General features: G+C 45.1%; 1 protein-coding gene across 1 annotated transcript in view; it reads left to right on the forward strand.

Moving 5' to 3' along the window:
- The first annotated feature begins 2,649 nt into the window (after positions 1 to 2,649).
- The window catches only part of LPP (LIM domain containing preferred translocation partner in lipoma), a 226,376-nt gene continuing 210,200 nt past the window's right edge, over positions 2,650 to 18,825 (forward strand). The window contains exon 1 of the mRNA XM_061637614.1: positions 2,650 to 2,789. The gene's annotated coding sequence lies outside the window, so the exon portion shown is untranslated. The remainder of the gene's footprint in view (positions 2,790 to 18,825) is intronic.

The raw sequence follows: 18,825 nt of genomic DNA on the forward strand, positions 1-18,825 counted from the left end.
GTTCCACAACCTAGGGGCGACCACTGAAAAGGCCCTATCTCGTGTCCGCGTCCAATGTGCTTGCGAAGGTGTAGGGAACACAAGAAGGGCCTCACCTAAAGATCTCAAGTCCCGGGCAGGTTCATGTAGGGAGATACGATCTGTCAAATAGTCTGGACCTGAGCCGTATAGATCTTTATAGGTCAAAACCAGCACTTTGAATTGTGACCGGAAACAAATTGGCAGCCAGTGGAGCTGTTGTAACAGGGGAGTTGTATGGTTCCTGTAACCAGCCCTGGTTAGCACTCTGGCTGCAGCTCTTTGTACCAATTTAAGTTTCTGAACAGTCTTCAAAGGCAGCCCCACGTAGAGCACGTTACAGTAGTCTAAGCGGGATGTAACCAAGGCATGCATCACCCTGGTCAGATCAGGCAGGTCCAGGAACGGGCGCAGCTGGCGCACCAGTTTTAATTGGGCAAATGCGCTCCTGGATACTGCAGCAGTCTGGGCCTCCAAATTCAAAGCTGAGTCCAGGAGTACACCCAAACTGTGAACCTGAGACTTCAGGGGGAGTGCGGCCCCATCCAGTACCGGTTGAACCCCTATTCCCTGATCTGCCCTCCGACTGACCAGGAGTACCTCTGTTTTGTCAGGATTTAATCTCAACTTGTTTACCCTCATCCAGTCCATCACTGATGCCAGACACTGGTTTAGGGTCTGTACGGCTTCCTTGGCTTCAGGTGGAAAAGAGAAATAGAGTTGAGTGTCATCAGCATACTGATGGCACCGAACCCCAAAACCCCGGACAACCTCTCCCAGCGGTTTCATGTAGATGTTAAATAACATGGGGGACAAAACAGAACCCTGAGGGACCCCATAGGTCAATGGCCAAGGGGTCGAGCAGGAGTCCCCCAGTACCACCTTCTGGGTTCGATCCTCCAGGAAGAAAGTGTAGTGGGGATACAAAAATAAGCCATCACTTCCTGTAGCTGAGCAGTGGGAAACTAATTAGGCTTGCCAGCCTAATTAGGCCTCCCCATTTGGCCCGTCAGGCCAGTTTGGTTGCCAGTTTGTTTCCAGCCCCAATTCAAGGTGCTCACCTTAAAGCCCTAAATGACTTAGGCCCCAAATATCTGAAAGAGCTCTTCCTTCCCTATAGACTGTGCCGTGTGCTAAGTTTAGCAGAGAGGCGGCCCTGCTGGTAGTTCCATCGCCCTCATAAGTTCGAGGGATGGGGACCCGGGAGAAGGCGTTCTCTGTGGTGGCTCCTAAGCTGAGGAACCTCCTCTCCACAGAGGTGCATCATTTTGTAGTTTCCGCCGTATGCTGAAGATGCACTTTGCCTTGGGTTTTGGTACTTGAGATAAGTGCTTTCAGGACCCACCTTATTCCAGAGACTATTAACTGTTTTTAATGTTGAATTTTAAATGGTTCTAACCTGCCCTGGGACCTACTGGTGAAGGGTGGGTAAACAACAACAACAACAACAATAATGGCCGAGCCACGCCCCCCTGCCCAACACCAGATATGGGGCAGATAATGTCACTGCTCTGTGGGAAATAGAGTCTGCAGGCACTCCCCATCAGCTGAATGACATCACCTTCAAATCCCTGTGCCTTTGCAAGCACCACCATGATTGTCAGCGCTTGCAGTGGTGTGGGGCGGCTTTTTCAGTGCCATCAATCAGCTGACTGTTGATGCCTGCAAAGCCCTGCAGTTTGCAAGAGCTGCCAATCAGCTGACCATTGGTGCCTGCACTGCACTATCCCTTTGCCCGCGCAGCTTTATTTCAAACTGTACAGGCAAAGGAAAGTGGATCACCGACTCCATTGTGACGTCAGGTGAGTGGCAGGTAGGCAACCCCATTCACTGGCATGGGGTGGGTGGGAGAGATAAGACTCCAGTTCCCCATTCCTGCTGCAGCTACAGGAATGAATAGATGGAGAAAGCTTGATGAAAGTGTTGTCCAGGTTTGTATTCAGCCTGAATTCTACAGTTTGCAAATCAGGAGTGTAGCGGTCACATTGATGCCTCAGACCAAGAAGAGGGCTGGTCTAGTCCAGCATCCTATTTCCCAGGAGTGGCCAACCCGATGCTGCTAGGAAGCCCATGAACAGGGCATGATGGCAACCGCTATTAGATACACTGCCTTTTAATAAGGAGGTTTCATTTCACTTTCATGAAATGGGCTCCTGCTGGGAGGAAGAGTGGTATATAAATCAAATGATAAATAAATAAAATGAAATAAATAATAGCCACGGATAGACTGCTTTGGGCTTGCCCAATCCATTTTCAAAAGCCATCTGGGCTAGTAGCCTCCACAAGATCTTTCCTAGCCTTGTGGTCTGTGTCTGGGGTGGAGGTGTTTCTTGTCCCTTGACAAGGGAGTAAAGTGAAGCCTGTGCTGTCTGCAAGAAGCTGCTGGCTTTCCAAGGGCTGCCATATCAGTCAGGCGTTACGCCCAGACTACATACAGCTGGAAGTTAATCATTGGCCCACGACAGGGGAATTCTGTCTCTGGAGCAACGAGTGCCGAAGAAGGGTGATTTTCTGACATCCTTTTTGTAGTCGTGATCTCCATATTTGGAAATGTTTACCCATGCACTGATCTATTGGAAGGGGAGGGGAGGTGACTCAGGGCCTGGTGGAAGCAAGATTTGAATTCCTGTAGTTAGGATATGTTTCCCCCCCTCTGCCTTTCTCTTCCTTTTTCCTCTGGTTGTGGTCAGTTTCTGAGTCCGCTCACTCCTGGAGCTGGTTTCAAATTTGTTCCGCTCTGGGACAAAGCGAGGGAGAGGAGCCCGACTCGAGTAAGTAGATGCTTATTGGCATAACAAATGGGGTGGCGTTTTGCTGGGTCAAGAGGCTTGGATCAAGCCATGTGTGTCTGGTTAGGGAAGGAGCGAAATATTCTGTGCCCTTCAAGGAGGGGGGACGGCTGTGCTCCCTCGGAGTGCCGACCACATGGCTCTCCTGGCAAACCTCTTGGGGGTCCCTGTCGGCAAAGCTCAGGACTTGTCTTGGGGATTAGTCGCCGGTGCCTGCCATGTTTTGTGGCCTAGCGTCCCAGAGAATCCGAGCGGGCTGGGTTTCCATTCCTCTTTTGCTGCCTTAGCTGAATCCAAGCAAGGCTTGAAACAGCCTTTATGGTTTCTGACACAGCTTTTCTTGGAAAGATCCTCTTGCCCATTTATGGGTCTGTTTAGCCTGAGGACGGATTTATTGCCCAAGTTAATATTTATCTCTGATTCTTTGGAGAGCTGAAGAAACTGAGATCTTAACTGGAATAGTTTCTTCAGGCCACTCTTGTTTGTTTGCCTTTCTGTTATAACTGCCTTTTGCTTTCTTCTTTACTTTATTCCCACCCACCCCCCTCTATTTTGGGTGCACAAATTTTAAAAATCCAGAGTTCCCTGTGTCTTCCTTCTTCCCTACCTTTTTCCTGAAAGGAAACTTCCTTGCATATGGGGGGCAGCAGAAAAAAACACCTTGGATCCCTTCTGCTTCCTGGTTCGTGCGTGGAAATGGAAACAAGTGCCCTCCTATTTTACTTTGCAGGACAGCTGTGACTTTGGCAGTAGATTCAGAACATGCAAAAGAAAGGCTACCTAGCACATCATTCCTGCGTGGAACTCTTTGGCACGTGACTGTGACTGTCACAAGGTTCCATGGTTTTAAAAGGAGGCGAAATTGTAGAGGAGAGGGTCTCTTCCACTGTGGAAATTGTAGAAGAGATGGTCTTTTCCACTGTGGAAATTGTAGAGGAGAGGGTCTCTTTCACTGTGGAAATTGTAGAGGAGAGGGTCTCTTCCATTGTGGAAATTGTAGAAGAGATGGTCTTTTCCACTGTGGAAATTGTAGAGGAGAGGGTCTCTTCCACTGTGGAAATGTAACATACTGTAAAAGCAAATCCAGAGGCCACCAGCTTGGGGAAGACTGTTGTAGATGATTCTGCTGAACCATCCAAACCAGTGTCCTTATGATGTTAGAGTGCATGCCATATCCCTAATCCACTGTCCTGGGGGGAATTTGGATGGATGGAGGTCTCCTTCTGCGCAGCCTTCAACAGCTCCACTGGCTTCTGCCCATGGAGTGATACTAGCATTTCTCTGCCAGTGTGCATCTCCTTGTTCTGCCAACTGGTGGCTTTCATTCAAATGAGGCATTACAGGGGAGGAGCTGAGCTGCCCGGGATCCACTGGATCCTGAGTCAGCTGCACTCTTGTCACTAAATGCACCGGGCCCAATTCGGGTCTGGTCATTACACCAGCTGCAGACTGGCCTAACCCAGAGCAGCCTTTTGCCTGCCTCCTGGCCTCTTGCCCCAGTTGGTGTGAGTGGTGTGGATGCAGAACTGACTACAGTGCCTAGTCAGGGTGTGTGGATTGCTTTCTTACCTGGCTCATGACAAACAGGAAGTCTGCAAACTTGTATGGGAAGGGTTGTAGCTCGGTGGTAGAACATATGCTTTGCCTGCAGAAGGCCTCTCTGAAACTGTGCAGAGCTTCTACCAGTTTGACTAGATAATACTGAGCTAGGAGAATTGCTGATGCGAGTTGGTATAAGGCAGCTTGCTATGTTTCTCCCTACCACCGTTTTACAAAAAGTTCACCTCTTGAATTTCAGCCTTGCACAACAGTTAAAGGCATAGGTGCTCCAGCAGAAGGAAAGGTGGTAACCTCAGGTTGATTGGACTGACTAACCTCATAACTCATATCGTTACCTTTGTTTGAGTTTTATTTGGCCTGACTGGTGATATGTGTACAAATGCATCTCGGTAAAGAGAGATGGAAAGATAATAACACTGGAGTTAAGGCGAGACTTTGCTTACAGGTGTAAACTGATTTAACAGTCCTTGCTCTCCCCACCCCAGGGAATCCTGGGAAATGTAGTCCTGTGTGAGACTATGAAGCCTCGGTACCCTGGCAAAATGACAGACCCAAGCGTTCCTTGGAGGAAAAGAAACCTGAGCAAGGCCACATCCACACCAGACATTTATACCAATATGGTTCTACTTCAAACAGTCATGGCTTCCTTTGAAGGATCCTGGGAAGTGTAGTTTGTGAAGGGTGCTGAAAGCTGTTAGAAGACTCCTGTTCCCCTCAACAAGCTACAATCCTCAGAGTTTTCTGGGCAGAGGAAATGACTGTTAAGCCACTCTGACACACTGTAGCTCTGTGACGAGGTCTCCTAACAATTCTGAGCACCCTTCACAAACTATACTTCCCAGGATTCTTTGGGAGAAGTCATGACTATTTAAGGTGCAATAAAAGTGGAAAAAATGTCTGGTGTGAATGTGGCCCTAAGTTGATGGCAGTCACCTTTTTTAAACCCCCCCCCCCACAATAATATTTAAACATTTTTTTAAAGATGTCTTCAAAGCTTTTAAAAAAATGTTTCTAAAGTTGTTTTAATGTATTTCAGAGTCTGTTTTTATGGTGTTTTAAAGTGTTTTTAGTGCTTTTGCTTGTCTCCCTGGGCTCCTGCTGGAGCAAGAAAGGCAGGATATAATCAAATAATCAATCAATCATTCAGTCAATCAAGCCATTGCCTGTCAGGAGTGGCACTGGTTTGTTTGATGCCTTGGCCTGGCCTTGGTCTCCCTTCAGCCCTTCTGCTCAGTTCTTGACACACCAGCTGCTCTTGATGTGCCCTTGATGTGCCTTCACTTGATGTGAGGAAAGAAGCCCTTGGAGATGTTGTCCAGCGACCACTTCTGGAGGGCCGGCCTTGGTTGTCAAATAAAATAAAATAAATTCTGACCACTTGACCTGAGGGACTCTGGATGCAAGCAGACGGCCTTTCCCTTGAGGGAGAAAAAAGGTATCCCGCCATCTCTTGAAAAGGAGACCTGTCAACACAGATGCCGAGAGAGTCTCTCAGCTTTGTGAAGGAGACTAACTTTTGTTTCTTGATGAGGGTCACAATGCTGTTCCATAATGGTGCTGATAATGATAGTTATAATAATTGTTAATAATAATACTTCTTAAAATAGACTATTAATAATCATAAGGTTATGGACACAGGGTGGTTGTATCTAGCTGTGTTCCACTCAGACTAAACGAACGTAGGTCCATTGATTTCAGTGAGTCTACTCTGAGTAGGCCTTGGAGTCCTCCCCATGTCTGTAAGCGTGTGGAACATCGTGGCCTAGCCAGTTTCGTTGGCTCTCACTTCACCAGCGTTCAGCCGGCATCTTCAGATGTTTATTTCCTGGCAAACTTTTAATAGTTTTTAAAAATACTTTCGTCTTTTACTGCTGCTTTCATATTTTTATAGGGTTTTAAAAAGTTTTTGTATTAATAATATTCATGTTTTTATTTATTTATTTCTGATAAGCCTTTTTTTGTGTGCTGCCTCTGTTTGTGTTGAAAGGGTGAGATGTAAATGCTCTATCCCAACTGGTTCCCAGATTTTCCCTCCTGCAGTACACTTGAAGATTGCTGATGGTCTTGGCGGACCCACTTAATGATTTTTATGCCTGTTGCTGCAGTTGTAATATGCCGTGCTAGGTACTGTATGACTTTTAATTGTATTTTCTTTTACTTCCTTTATTTCTTACACATTGAATTTTATTGTATTATAATTTGCATTCCATAGAAATCAAATTATAATACAATCAAATACTTATAAGAAATAAAACAAGCAATTGAAATGCAGTTAAAAAGTTGACACAAATATTTAATATGGACATGCTGTGGACCACCACTGTGAAGTTCACACACCACCGGTAGTCCACGGACCACAGTTTGAGAACCTGTGCTTTAATAAATAAAAGCAACAACAGAGTGTTTTCCTACTCTGATGGGGAACTGCTTTTAAATAAATCGTTATCAGGGCCAAGTACCCCTGATCATGTGCAAAGTGCCTCTCTTCAGAAGGGCACCCCCTTATATGTGTTTTTTTTTAAAAAAACTATATAAAGTAACAAAACAACCAATTGACACTTTCTTTTACTTTTATTATTTAAATAGCGCCATCAGTATGTATGTACAATATGTATTCATATAGCATTATCAAAGTTTACAGGCCCCTAGGAGCTTACAGTCCAAACCAGCTGCCCACAACTGTGCTGATGGGAGTTGTCATCCAAAACACTTGGAGGGCACCATGTTGGGGATGCCTATTCTGTGAATGCTAACTACTGTTTGCCTCAGCTGGTCAGGAGGACTGTGATGGGAGAAGCCAGCAAATTTGCCTGCACATCCCTCCATAGTAGCCCTGCTGCCCTTGAAGCCCAAGTGTCTTGGCAATACTTGGTGGTGGAGAGAAACACCAGCTGTGGTTCCCTGACTGACGTTCAGCTCAGGGATCACTGTTTAATGAGCAGTGCTGCAGTATGTCAGGCTGCCCCGAAGGAGAGGACACTAAAGGGGATCCTCCCTTTGGGGTCAGCACGTCAGGTTCTCCAGAAAGGTGAGGGCACTACCCTGCTCTTGTGCATGCATGCGTGCACTTGTTTGGTTGTTATTGTGGGGAAAGGGGGTGGGAGGTTTCTGATGTGGGTGTTGTGGGCAGTGACTCATGCCAGAGCCTGTGTGGGTTGGATAGCGGGGTTGAAAGGTGTTAGGTTGCTCATAAGGCACAGAGTTGGGCTTTCCTTGGGTGAGAGACAGAGGGCGATGGAGTGGGCGGCTTCAGGTGAGAGATGGGGTGACAACTGTTGCTAAGGCCATTTGCTTGTTTCAGTCAGTTGGAGGTTCTGTTTCCTTATCTAGGCATTTGATTAATTTGATGAAATTGGAAATTCTGATTGGTTTTGTTTTGTGATGTAGTTGTTTGCTATGTACTGGATTTGTTTTTGTGGGTTCTGCAATTTTTGCATCTTGTCATCTTTGTGTGTGTGTGATTACTATTATTTTACTTCATTGTTCCCCGCTCTGAGACTGAAATATTCAGCGAAGAGCATAGAATCATAGAATAGTAGAGTTGGAAGGGGCCTCTAAGGCCATCGTGTCCAACCCCCTGCTCAATGCAGGAATCCAAATCAAAGCATTCCCAACATATGGCTGCCCAGCTGCCTCTTGAAGGCCTCCAGTGTCGGAGAGCCCACCTCCTCTCTAGGTCATTGGTTGCAATGTCCAGGTTAAAAACATGCATCATCATCTAAAGAGAACGGCCATAGTTCAGTGGCAGACCACCTGCTTTGCATGCAGAAGGCCCCAGGTTCAGTTCCCAGCAGCATCTCCAGGCGGGGCTGGGAAAGACTCCCTGCTTGAAACTCTGGAGAGCCCCTGCCAGTCTGTGTAGGCAATACTGAGCTAGATGAACCAAAGTTCTGACTCCGCTTCCTATCAGCACAGATGGAAGAAGGGGAAGCAAGCGCAAATGGGCAAAGAACATGTAATTACTGTGGAACCAGAGGACAGGTCCCTGCCTTGAGGTGCTTACAATCAAAAATTTAACCCATGGAGAGGGAAGGGGAGGCGGCAGGGGTAAAAAAAGATTGTGCTGAGCTCCAAAGGAAATTCTCCAAACTGGGGTGAACAGGCAGCAAAGTGGCTAAGGCATTTCAGTGTAAGCAAGTTTAAAGTGATGTACTCTGGGACTAAATAAATCCTAATTTCACCTCTACGCTGGCGGGGCCTGAACTGGCAGTGGCTGACCAGGAATGAGACCCTGAGGTTGTCGTGGATAGCTTGATGGAGGTGTTGATCCAGTCCATGGAAGCTGTGAAAAAGGCAAATTCCATGTTGGGAAAGGGAATGAAAATTAAACCACCAATATCACAATGCCATTATACAAATCTACAGTGAGATCAGTTCTGGTTGCCTCACCTGAAAAAAAATATTGCAGACCTGGAAAAGGATCAGAAAAGGGCAACCAAAATGATTGAATGGTTGGAGTGACTCGCCTGTGAGGAAAAGTTGCAGCGTTTAGGGCTTTTTAGTTTAGGGGAAAAGACGACTCAGAGGTGACATGACAAAAGTGTATAACATTATGCATGGCATGCAGTAGTGTAGTGGCAAATTCAGAAGTGCAGGGTCCCTTCACGATAGTAACAGCCACGCCCCCTCTCATCCCTTTATCTTTTTTGCTGCTGGGTTGAGAATGAGGTCCTTGCTAATGCCTTCTCCCACAACAACAGACATTCCTAGGAGCCAATAATCATGACAAGGGAGTGTGTTAGCTACTGAGGAGAGTCTTCTCAGTGGCTGACTCACCTCCTTTCACTCTAATTGGTTCCAATCATCAGGAAAGAACAACAAAGCATGTTAGAAGGCTCTTCTCAGTAGCCAACATGCTCCCCTTTCAGGTTGGTTGGCATGTAGGATGCTGGAGACATAGGGACCCTGCTGAGACCCTGCTCCTAAAAGAGTAAGGGGTCTAAGACCCCCTGAGACCCTGGACAACTATACCCCTGATGGCATTCAAATTTGGATAGAGAATTTCTTTTTCTCCCTCTCTCAGCACAAGAACTCGTGGACATTCAAAGAAACAATGTTGGAAGATTCATGAAAGACAAAAGGAAGTACTTTTTTACTCAGCGCATCGTTAACTTACGGAATTTCCTCCCACAAAAGGCAGTGATGGCCACCAACTTGGATGGTTTTAATAGATGTAATTCTCTTTTACATGTAGGATAAGGCTCTCAGTGGCTGTTAGCCAGGATGGCTATAGTACATCTCTAATATTAATACTCTTTGCACATGGTTGGATGGACAACTTCCTCAGGCAGCTTATATTGCTTTATATATAAAAAAATAATATACTTGAGAAGAAGACAACTAGCAGTGCACCTTAAAAGTGAATGATGGTGCATTACAAAGCAGAGCCTAATGAGGTTTATAGTGCATAATGATGGTATGTGGTCTGTTAATGGAGCTGTGGATGGCTGGGTGCTATTAACAGTAATATATCAGAATAGTGTAGATTGCAAAGGATTTAGTGTTTGGCTGTGATTGGAGAGAGCTGGATTCCCTTCCTCCACCCCACCCCTGGTTTTCTACAAGAAGTAGGTTCTTGTTCATGCTGCAAGTAAGTCTTTCAGAGGGTGCCAGACTGTTTGTTGTCTTTGCTTGTTTCTGTGTTAGGGAATTTTCTGCAACCATGAGGTCTAATAACTTGATCTTCAAAGATAAAATGGAAAGCTCCTGAGATGTATTCTGATCCAGTATGAGAGGGCCATACTGCGCATCTCACAGTGAATAATAACTCTGCAGTTTCATAAATCCCCATCTGCTTTGTGTAGGAGTCACTTGACTGCTGCCCTCAAAAAGAAAAGTGTGCCGTTCTCTTGCTTAGAAAGGTTCTGCTATGGCGCTGGTCACTTTGATCTTCCTTGTCGTTTCCTGTTCCATGTTGTTGAGGCATACTGTCCAGGAGAGCAGGTCTGGTAGTAGCGGCCCAGGAGCTCAGGGTCTTAATACGAGACTTCAGCAGTTTTTGCATGCCAAGTAAGGTAACTATTCTAAAGCTGAGTTACTCTCCAGCTTAGCTGCAAGCATCAATGAACTGCATTTGCCAGTAAGCTAAGCAGCAGATGGCAGACTGGGATAAAAGGAGGACTGTCACCTGTGTCTGGCCTTGATAGCCACTATTTGTGGCTGCTCTCTCTCCTGCAAGTGCTGTGGCAGGCACTTGTGTTGTGTGTGAGCAGCCTCTTACTTAGCACTGCTGGTCCTCAGAATTAAGAGAGCTAAGTCTGGAGACCTTTATTAATACTGGCCTCCTTGGCTGATAATGCTAAGCCAAACTGGCTTCGTGCATATGTGCAGACCATGGCTTAGTGCATATCTGCAAACCTGCAAGCTCCCAAGGAGGAGATCATGCCTGCTTTGCTCCTTCCTGGGTTTTTTAGGTCAGCGTGGAATGGCAGCTAAGCCAACATTTGACTTAGGGTGTTGTCTGAACCAAGGATCATGGGGAAGGGGTCTCCACCTTAAGCACAACCTGTAACCATAGGACAAAAACCTTGTTTAGCATCATCTACTCCCTCTTCATCCACGAGACATGGGCATTATGGATTCTTGAGGAGCATATGATCGTTTGTTCAGATGACTAAGATGAACCAAGGGCAAAGCAAGTGTCAGCTCCTCTCCAGGACTCAGCATGATAGTCTGAACATGATAAGCTATATATGGGCTTCTCATGGTATGTGAGTAGTCTGGCCTTCAGTGACTGGAACGACATTGAGCAAGCGTGTGCATGGGTGTGTGCGCTGTGCTTTTGTGCACAGAACACACTGCACTCCCCATCTGGATCCTTGCAGATACCACACACGGATCTTCCCCAGTCGAATTCTTAGGCATTAGCTAGTTATTAAAAGGATTAGCTAGTTACTAATAGGATCTGTATGTGCTGTGTGACACCATCACGTCACAAGTGCAGGTAGGAACAGGAAGTGGCTCCTGTAGCAAAATTCTTTTCAGACATCATTACTGCAGGAAAAGAGATGAGTGGTGTCCGGTTGTTGGAGTAATGCGGCGTATTTCTGAGGAGCGTATTTCAAATCTGGAGATGGGATCCAGCTCGACATGGTTCCTCTCCCCATCTTCCGGATGTGTGGTTAATTGTCTGTGTGGATGGAGGTCTTGACGCATATTTTCAAGCACTATTTTTGGGAGGGGTGGGTGTGCACTTCTCACCAAAAGAATATTGAGGCTGATTCCATCTTTTATTTATTGACTCTCTGCAGTCAGCTTGTAAGGTACAGATTATAACCTCTCCGGGTTAGCTTCAACTAGGTTCAGGACTTGTGTGTACCCTTTGCTTTAAACCAAAACAAACAGACAAAGTCCATCAAATGAAGATTTGAAATGAATTACAAATGAAAACTGAATTTTGCATATACCAAGGTTGTTTTATATCTCTTATTTTTGTGTGTGTGATTCATTATTTATTGCACATTTGCATCTAAAGGGGTGTAAAAATCCCCTCGCCATGCCAAGCTTCCCTCCTTGCATGTGCAGACCAGCTCTCCTCCTGAGCTTGGAGCTGAGGAAAGGGGTGGCAGAAGGGTAGAGGGATGTCTGCTAAGGGAACCCCCTGTGTTTCTAGCCTGTCCTCCAAAAATCTCAAGAGTGCCATTTTCACTGCACAGCAACATTGTAAGGTTGCTTATTATCTTTTGTTTCTAAAAAAATTCCACCATTCTGCTGCAAAAAAACGAAAACAACAACCTTTAAGGCAGTTAACAATTTGCAAAAATGAAAAAGTAAACCCTAGAACATCAGTAAAACAGTAATTAAAACCCCTCATTTAGCAGAAGCAGCAATTGGCAAAACAAAATCTTTTAATTAAATGTTAAAGCATAATAATAAAAATAACAATCTGTAGTCGCCCATCATCAGAAGCCTCCGAGAACTGCCATTTTCCTACCAAATGGTGACATGGTGATCATGGTGCGGCCAGGCACACTGCCCTAGGGAGGACATTTCTTCATTTGTTAGTTGTTATTTACTACATTTACACAGCTGTGGCATAACTTGTTTGCTGAGTGGCTCACAAAGCAATTTTTGTTTAAAAATCATACAGAAAAATTAGAACTATAACCAGTTAATTTTTAGAAACCCCTGCATTAAAAAACTCAGTTTAAAACTGAGGTGCCCAGGCTGTGAAACTTTGTGCTGAAAAGGTCATAAAGATTGCCTTGGGAAAACTTCTCTGGGAAGTTAGGCCTCATCTTGAGTACTGCGTCCAGTTCTGGTCTCCACACTTCAAGAAGGATGCAGACAAACTGGAACTGGTTCAGAGGAGGGCAACAAGGATGATCAGGGGACTGGAAACAAAGCCCTATGAGGAGAGACTGAAAGAACTGGGCATGTTTAGCCTGGAGAAGAGAAGACTGAGGGGAGATATGACAGCACTCTTCAAGTACATGAAAAGTTGCCACACAGAGGAGGGCCGGGATCTCTTCTCGATCGTCCCAGAATGCAGGACACGGAATAATGGGCTCAAGTTGCAGGAAGGCAGATTTTGACTGGACATCAGGAAAAACTTCCTAACTTTTAGAGCCATACGACAATGGAACCAATTACCTAGAGAGGTAGTGGGCTCTCCGACACTGGAGGCATTCAAGAGGCAGCTGGGCAGCCATCTGTCGGGAATGCTTTGATTTGGACTCCTGCATTGAGGAGGGGGTTGGACTTGATGGCCTTGTAGGACCCTTCCAACTCTATGATTCTTTGATTCTATGGTTGGCCACTGTGAGAACAGGATGCTGGACTAGATGGGCCACTGGCCTGATCCAGCAGGCTCTTCTTATGTTCTTATGTTCTTATGATAAGTCTGTTCCATAACTGAGTTGCTGCCACTACTGAGAAGGCTGTTTACCTAGTGGTTAGCCACTTTGCTTCACTTGGCAGGGACCTCTGAAGAGGATCTTAAGGATTGGGTAGATAGGGCAATTATGGTGCTGTGGCTGAGAAGAGCCCATCTTCAGCTCCTGCTGTTAGCCAGAGTGCATGCCTGCAGTCACATAGGCAAAGGTGGTCTTTAAGGTAACCACCCAGGTTAGGCTGAGAGTAGGGACTTGCTGGGAAGGAAAGCTCAGCCTCCTCTCTACAAAACCACACAGGCTATTTGTCCTAACAAGTGGGACATGCAACAAAATAGAGTGTTCTGTGTTCATGTGTTAGAATTGCTTATAATATGTTTTCTTTAATAATACGTTTTTAACCCTTTTTAAAAAGATGTTTTAAAAGCTTTTTTAAAAATGTTTTTAACATTGTTTTGTTTTAATGTATTTTAGACTCTTTTTACGATGTTTTAAAGTGTTTTTAGCATTTCTGTTTGCTGCCCTGGGCTCCTGCTGGGAGGAAGGGTGGGATAATAATAATAATGTTTAAAGACACTCCATTTGACCCTTTCCCACTATGTTCCCATTCCCAATAGTTGGCCATTATTCTCTGACCACTGAGCATGCTCAGTCCTTATTTTTTGGGGTGGTAGTGGTCTCCTAAGATTCCCCTCCAAGATATTTGTTGTGCACCTGCAAATTTTGGGATTGTCCTTCCCCACCAACCCTGCTGACACCTCCCACTTCTACATATGTTGGTACCAATTTTGGCTAAATAAGGAATGGTGCTCACAGCCTGGAGACTGTAAATAGAGGGGATGGTGATTAGCGTCAGGATGATGAACCTCAAGTGCAGTTGGCACCAAAGAAAAGTATATGTACGTGTGTGTGATTCTTAACTGCTTTCTGGTTGATTGATCTTTGTTATAAAGTGCCTGAGACAGAGTTCTAGTGGCACGGTAATCAGCGGTGCCTGCAATTACCTCCTTCTAATTGTGGACATGACGATGGCAATAATGCCTCTTGTGCTTCTGAAGTTCTGTGATCTTTAATCTCTTTTATATTATCTGGCGGAAGCTTTTCTCAGGCTTCCAGTACTGCTGCCTTAGCTATACAATGGTTGCTTTTCTATTGTTGCTCCTCTCCTGTAGACACGAACGTTTCAGTTTTTCTCATTTTTCCAGCAGTTTGCAGATTGAATCCTCACGAAAATTTATCTGCATTTTGCTGTGAATTTCTCCAAATAAATACATTTCATAAGCAGTTTTGACTAATACACACATTTTCCCAAACAGTATAATGCATTTGTGTGTGTTATTTTGCCTATGCATTTTACACATACTTTCCCCCAATATGTCCATTTTGACATGCATTATTTGGTTGGAGGACTTCATTGCAAATTTTGGAGAAATGTGAATTCCAAAGGATGATTATGTTTCGGTTCACATACTAGTTTGAGAAGTGTGATTTAGGTAGTTTTGCATCCAAATGCAAACAGAATCGAATGCCCCCACCCCAACTGAAAAGCAACCCTAACTGAGAAGCAACTGTTCTCCATTCTTTTGATCACTTGTGGAACACTTTGTGACATAGATTGCACAGGAGCCAGTGTGAGCATTCAGTGCCTTGTCTTGTTAAGTGAAGCTTGCTTGCCCACGGGGGGGGGGGGAGGGCTCTGAGTTCCCTTGTTCCAGTAGCTTCTTTCCTAAAGACACCGCTGTGGTTTAGCACCAACAAAAAGAGAGTCTTTCTTCACATGACACATAATTTAGTCACTACTACAAGGTGCAAGAAGGTGCACATTTAGTATCATGGGCACAGACCTGTGGAACTCCCAACTGAGATTAGACAGGCACCCTTCTTGTTGAACTTCAGGCACGAGACTAAGGCTTTCTTGTTCCAGCAGGCATTTTAAAGTAGTGTTGGTTTGATGATGATTTCATTGTTTAAAGTTGTTCCACTTTTGCGAACAGGATGCTATCCCCCTCCCCCCCCCCCGCTAGAAACCTGGGGTCTCCATTAGCAGCATCAGATTCAGGGCAGAATGGTGCAGTGATGCTTATGTTTGTGCAATTAAGGGTTGCATATTTCCTTTAAATCTTCTGGCACAATGATCTGGATAAGCAATGGTGATACATTGGAATTTAAATTTGCACTGAGTTGTTTGGAATTCAGTAGGAACATGTGATGGGGTGAGATTAGGGAATCTTGAGAAAATTGCCATTATTTATATAAGCATGCATGCCTAGGTCAGAGGTGCAACATCTGCTTTGCATGCAAACGGCTCCCAGTTCAGTCCATGTCATCTCCAGTTAGTAGCAGACCATAGGAAGCTGCTTTATACCAGATCAGATTATTTCTCCAGCTACTTCAGTACTGTCTACTCCGACGTGCAGCAAATCTCCAGGGTCTCAGGCCAAAAAGTGGCTTTTACATCACCTACTAATGCATCCTTTTAACTTGGAAATGTTGGGGATCAGAGATGTTCTGACTGCAAAGCAGATGCTGCACTCCTGAGCTATGAACCCTCCACAAGGGTAGCAGCAGCCGCTGCCAGCCAGAGTAGGTAATGGGCTAAATGGGTCTGACTTGAAGTAAGAGGCCTTCTTGTGTTCTGGTGGCAGAACCTTCTCAGATGTGGCCCCACAACTAAGGAATTATCTCCCTCCCACCCCATTTTTAGATGAGTACTGAAACCTTTTTATATTCACGAAGCATTTTATGACTTATTTATTCCTGGTTTAATTAATCACTCTTTGGCATTTGCTATGTTTTATTTCCAAGTATATTTTTGCATCTTTTTATGGGAGCCACTTGAATAAGTCTGTTAAAAGCAGCATATAAATAACTAGGGGAAAAAGGCTGCAGCTCAGCGTTAGAGCAACTGTTTCAGATTCAGAAATCTGGCAATCCCCTGCAGCATCTCCAAGGAGCACTGGGAATGTGCCCTGCCTGAACCTGAGCTGCTGCCAGTCAGCACACGCAGTATTGAGTTAAATGGACAAATTGGCTGGCTCGGTTGCACGCAGCTTTCTGTGTTCCTAGAAATAAATTAATAATACAGGTATCTTTAGTGAAGCTTACTCATTTCTATCCAAAACAAGGCATCTCTGTGTGAACACACACACACACACACACTTTTGCTCCCCACAAACTTTTTGTGCATTTCAGAGGTCTGAGGTTTGTGGCTTAACCATATAGGTTAAGGGTCAGGGGTTGGGTAAGCGCCAACCTCCTGGTTATCATGTGCGAAGGACCCTGAGTTAAACCTCAGGTGATAGCGATCTTGCATGGAGAGAGGAGATAAGGAGAGGTTGGCTACCCATGCAAATTGCCTTCTCTCAATTTATCCTGACGGAAAGAGAGAGACAGCTAGCACAAAAACGGGCTTCACGGCAAATGTTGCTCAAGGCACGCCTGGAATTTATTTATTTATTAATTTATATATTTATTAAATTTATATACCGCCCGACTAGCAATAGCTCTCTGGGCGGTGAACATAAAATAGCATAAAAATACAATGAATAACAAAATAATACTAAAATACAATCATCAATCCAATACAATAAACATTTTAAAAAGTAAATCAGTGTAACTTAAAATGCTTCAGAGAATAGGAAGGTTTTGACCTGGCGCCGGAAGGAGAGCAGAGTCGGCGCCAGGCGTACTTCCTCGGGGAGACTGTTCCATAGTTCGGGGGCCACCACTGAGAAGGCCCTAGATCTTGTCATCACCCTCCGGGCCTCCCTGTGAGTTGGAACCCGGAGGAGGGCCTTCGTAGCAGAACGTAGTGCACGGGCCGGTTCATATCGGAAGAGGCGTTCCGCAAGGTATCGTGGTCCCGCACCGTATAAGGCGGAATGCGGGCGTTACTTATTTATCCCTTTACTGCCGAAAGCCCCATAAATGTATATGGCAGCAAACAGAGGATGGCCAAAAGCACAGTCCTGGGAAATGCACAGCCCCAAAGGGGATGAGAAGGGCCAGACTGGTGTGGAGCAAGAATATTGCTGGCATGCGATAAGAGAGGCTCCTGGAAGATGCAGATAAAGGAGGAGGAGTGCAGCTTCAGATGCAGGGTCTTGCAGGCCTTCTTCTCATGGAGGTGGCCAGACTCTGGCTGGGCTGTACCACTTCAGGGTAGGGATGGGGGAGGAATTCAACTCAGTTCGCATTTAAAGGTGAATGTACCAAATTCACACTTTCCAAAATAAGGTGAGTGCCGAAACTCAGCCGTCCTTCGAAATTCACACTTATCCGAATTTTGTGATGCTGTTCTCCAGCCCAGCTATATTTACAAAAATGTAAGGAATGTGGGCATAAAAACTGATAATTTGGTGAAAGTAACATACAAAAATGCATAATATTAGGAGAATTTGATTGTAAAAATCTGCATATTAGTCAAAACTGCCTACAAAAATGTGTTTATTAGGAGAAATTTGTATTAAAATGTTGAAGAATTTTCATGAGGATTTTTTTTTTTAAAAAAAGACAAATCCGCAAATTGCTGCAGAAATGTGGAGAGCCAAATTTAAGGCTGGAAAAATGAGAAGCTGAGAGTACCTGCATGGCCAGATCCTTCCATTCCTACTTCAGGCTGCAAGAGAAGTCTCACAAGACTGGCTGTTCTTGAGCTGAGTACCAATGAGCGACTGGCCTATGGCCATTCCCCAAATGGGGGTTGGAGCCCAAACAACATCTGTGGGGCACGAGCCCCCCCTCCCAGTTTACAATGACTGGCAACCCTCTATGGTTTGAGACAAGGGATTTCTCCCAGGAAAGGCTTGTAGCTCAGTGGCAGAGCATCTGTCTTGCATGCAGAAGGTCCCAGGCTCAATCCCCAGTGGCATCTTCAGGTAGGGATGGGAAAGTTCTCTGCCTGGAACCCTGGAGAGCCACTGCCAGTCAGTGTAGACAGTACTGAGCTAGATGAACCAATGGTCTGACTCGGCATAAGGCCGCTTCCTGTGTTCCTTGAGAGTTTTGGTATTTAAAGGACTGTCGGCTTCAGGTCCCTCCACCATTGGGAGTCTGGGCAGGGTTAGGGTACAAGGAGCAGGGTCTTCTCAGTGGTGGCATCAACACTGCAGAATGCTCTCCCTAAGAAAGCCTGCCGGGCCTTATCAATGTTTTCTTTTTGTGGCCACATCACAACATGGTTGTTACAGCAATTCTTTGGGCAAAGGTTGTAGTTCTGTTTTAAGTCTCTTGATAGATAGATAGATATCAACCTGGAGGACAGTACCACCATCACTTAGCTTCTGCAAATGAAGCCCCTCTGGGCATTCCATCCTCAAAGCTCTATCACTGCCACCTTCGAAACAGCATTTGTATGTTAGCAGCTGATGAAGGCGGAAGCCGAAATGTTTTGTTAATGCGATAAAAACCCCTGTTTTGTTAATTACAATTACGTTCATGTATATTTTTAGGTGATTAATGAAATTCTTATAGGGATCCAGAGCAAGCTTGAATGAAGTTCTGTTTCTTGCTTTCAAAACTGTCTTATATATATTAAGGCAGATTCCTATGTTCCTATTTTCCAGCCATACCTAAGGATAGCAGGGATTGAAACTGGGACTTTTTGCATTAAAAGTCTGCCCTCTGTC

Source organism: Rhineura floridana, chromosome 7 (genome assembly GCF_030035675.1).
Source record: "Rhineura floridana isolate rRhiFlo1 chromosome 7, rRhiFlo1.hap2, whole genome shotgun sequence".
Lineage (NCBI taxonomy): Eukaryota > Metazoa > Chordata > Lepidosauria > Squamata > Rhineuridae > Rhineura > Rhineura floridana.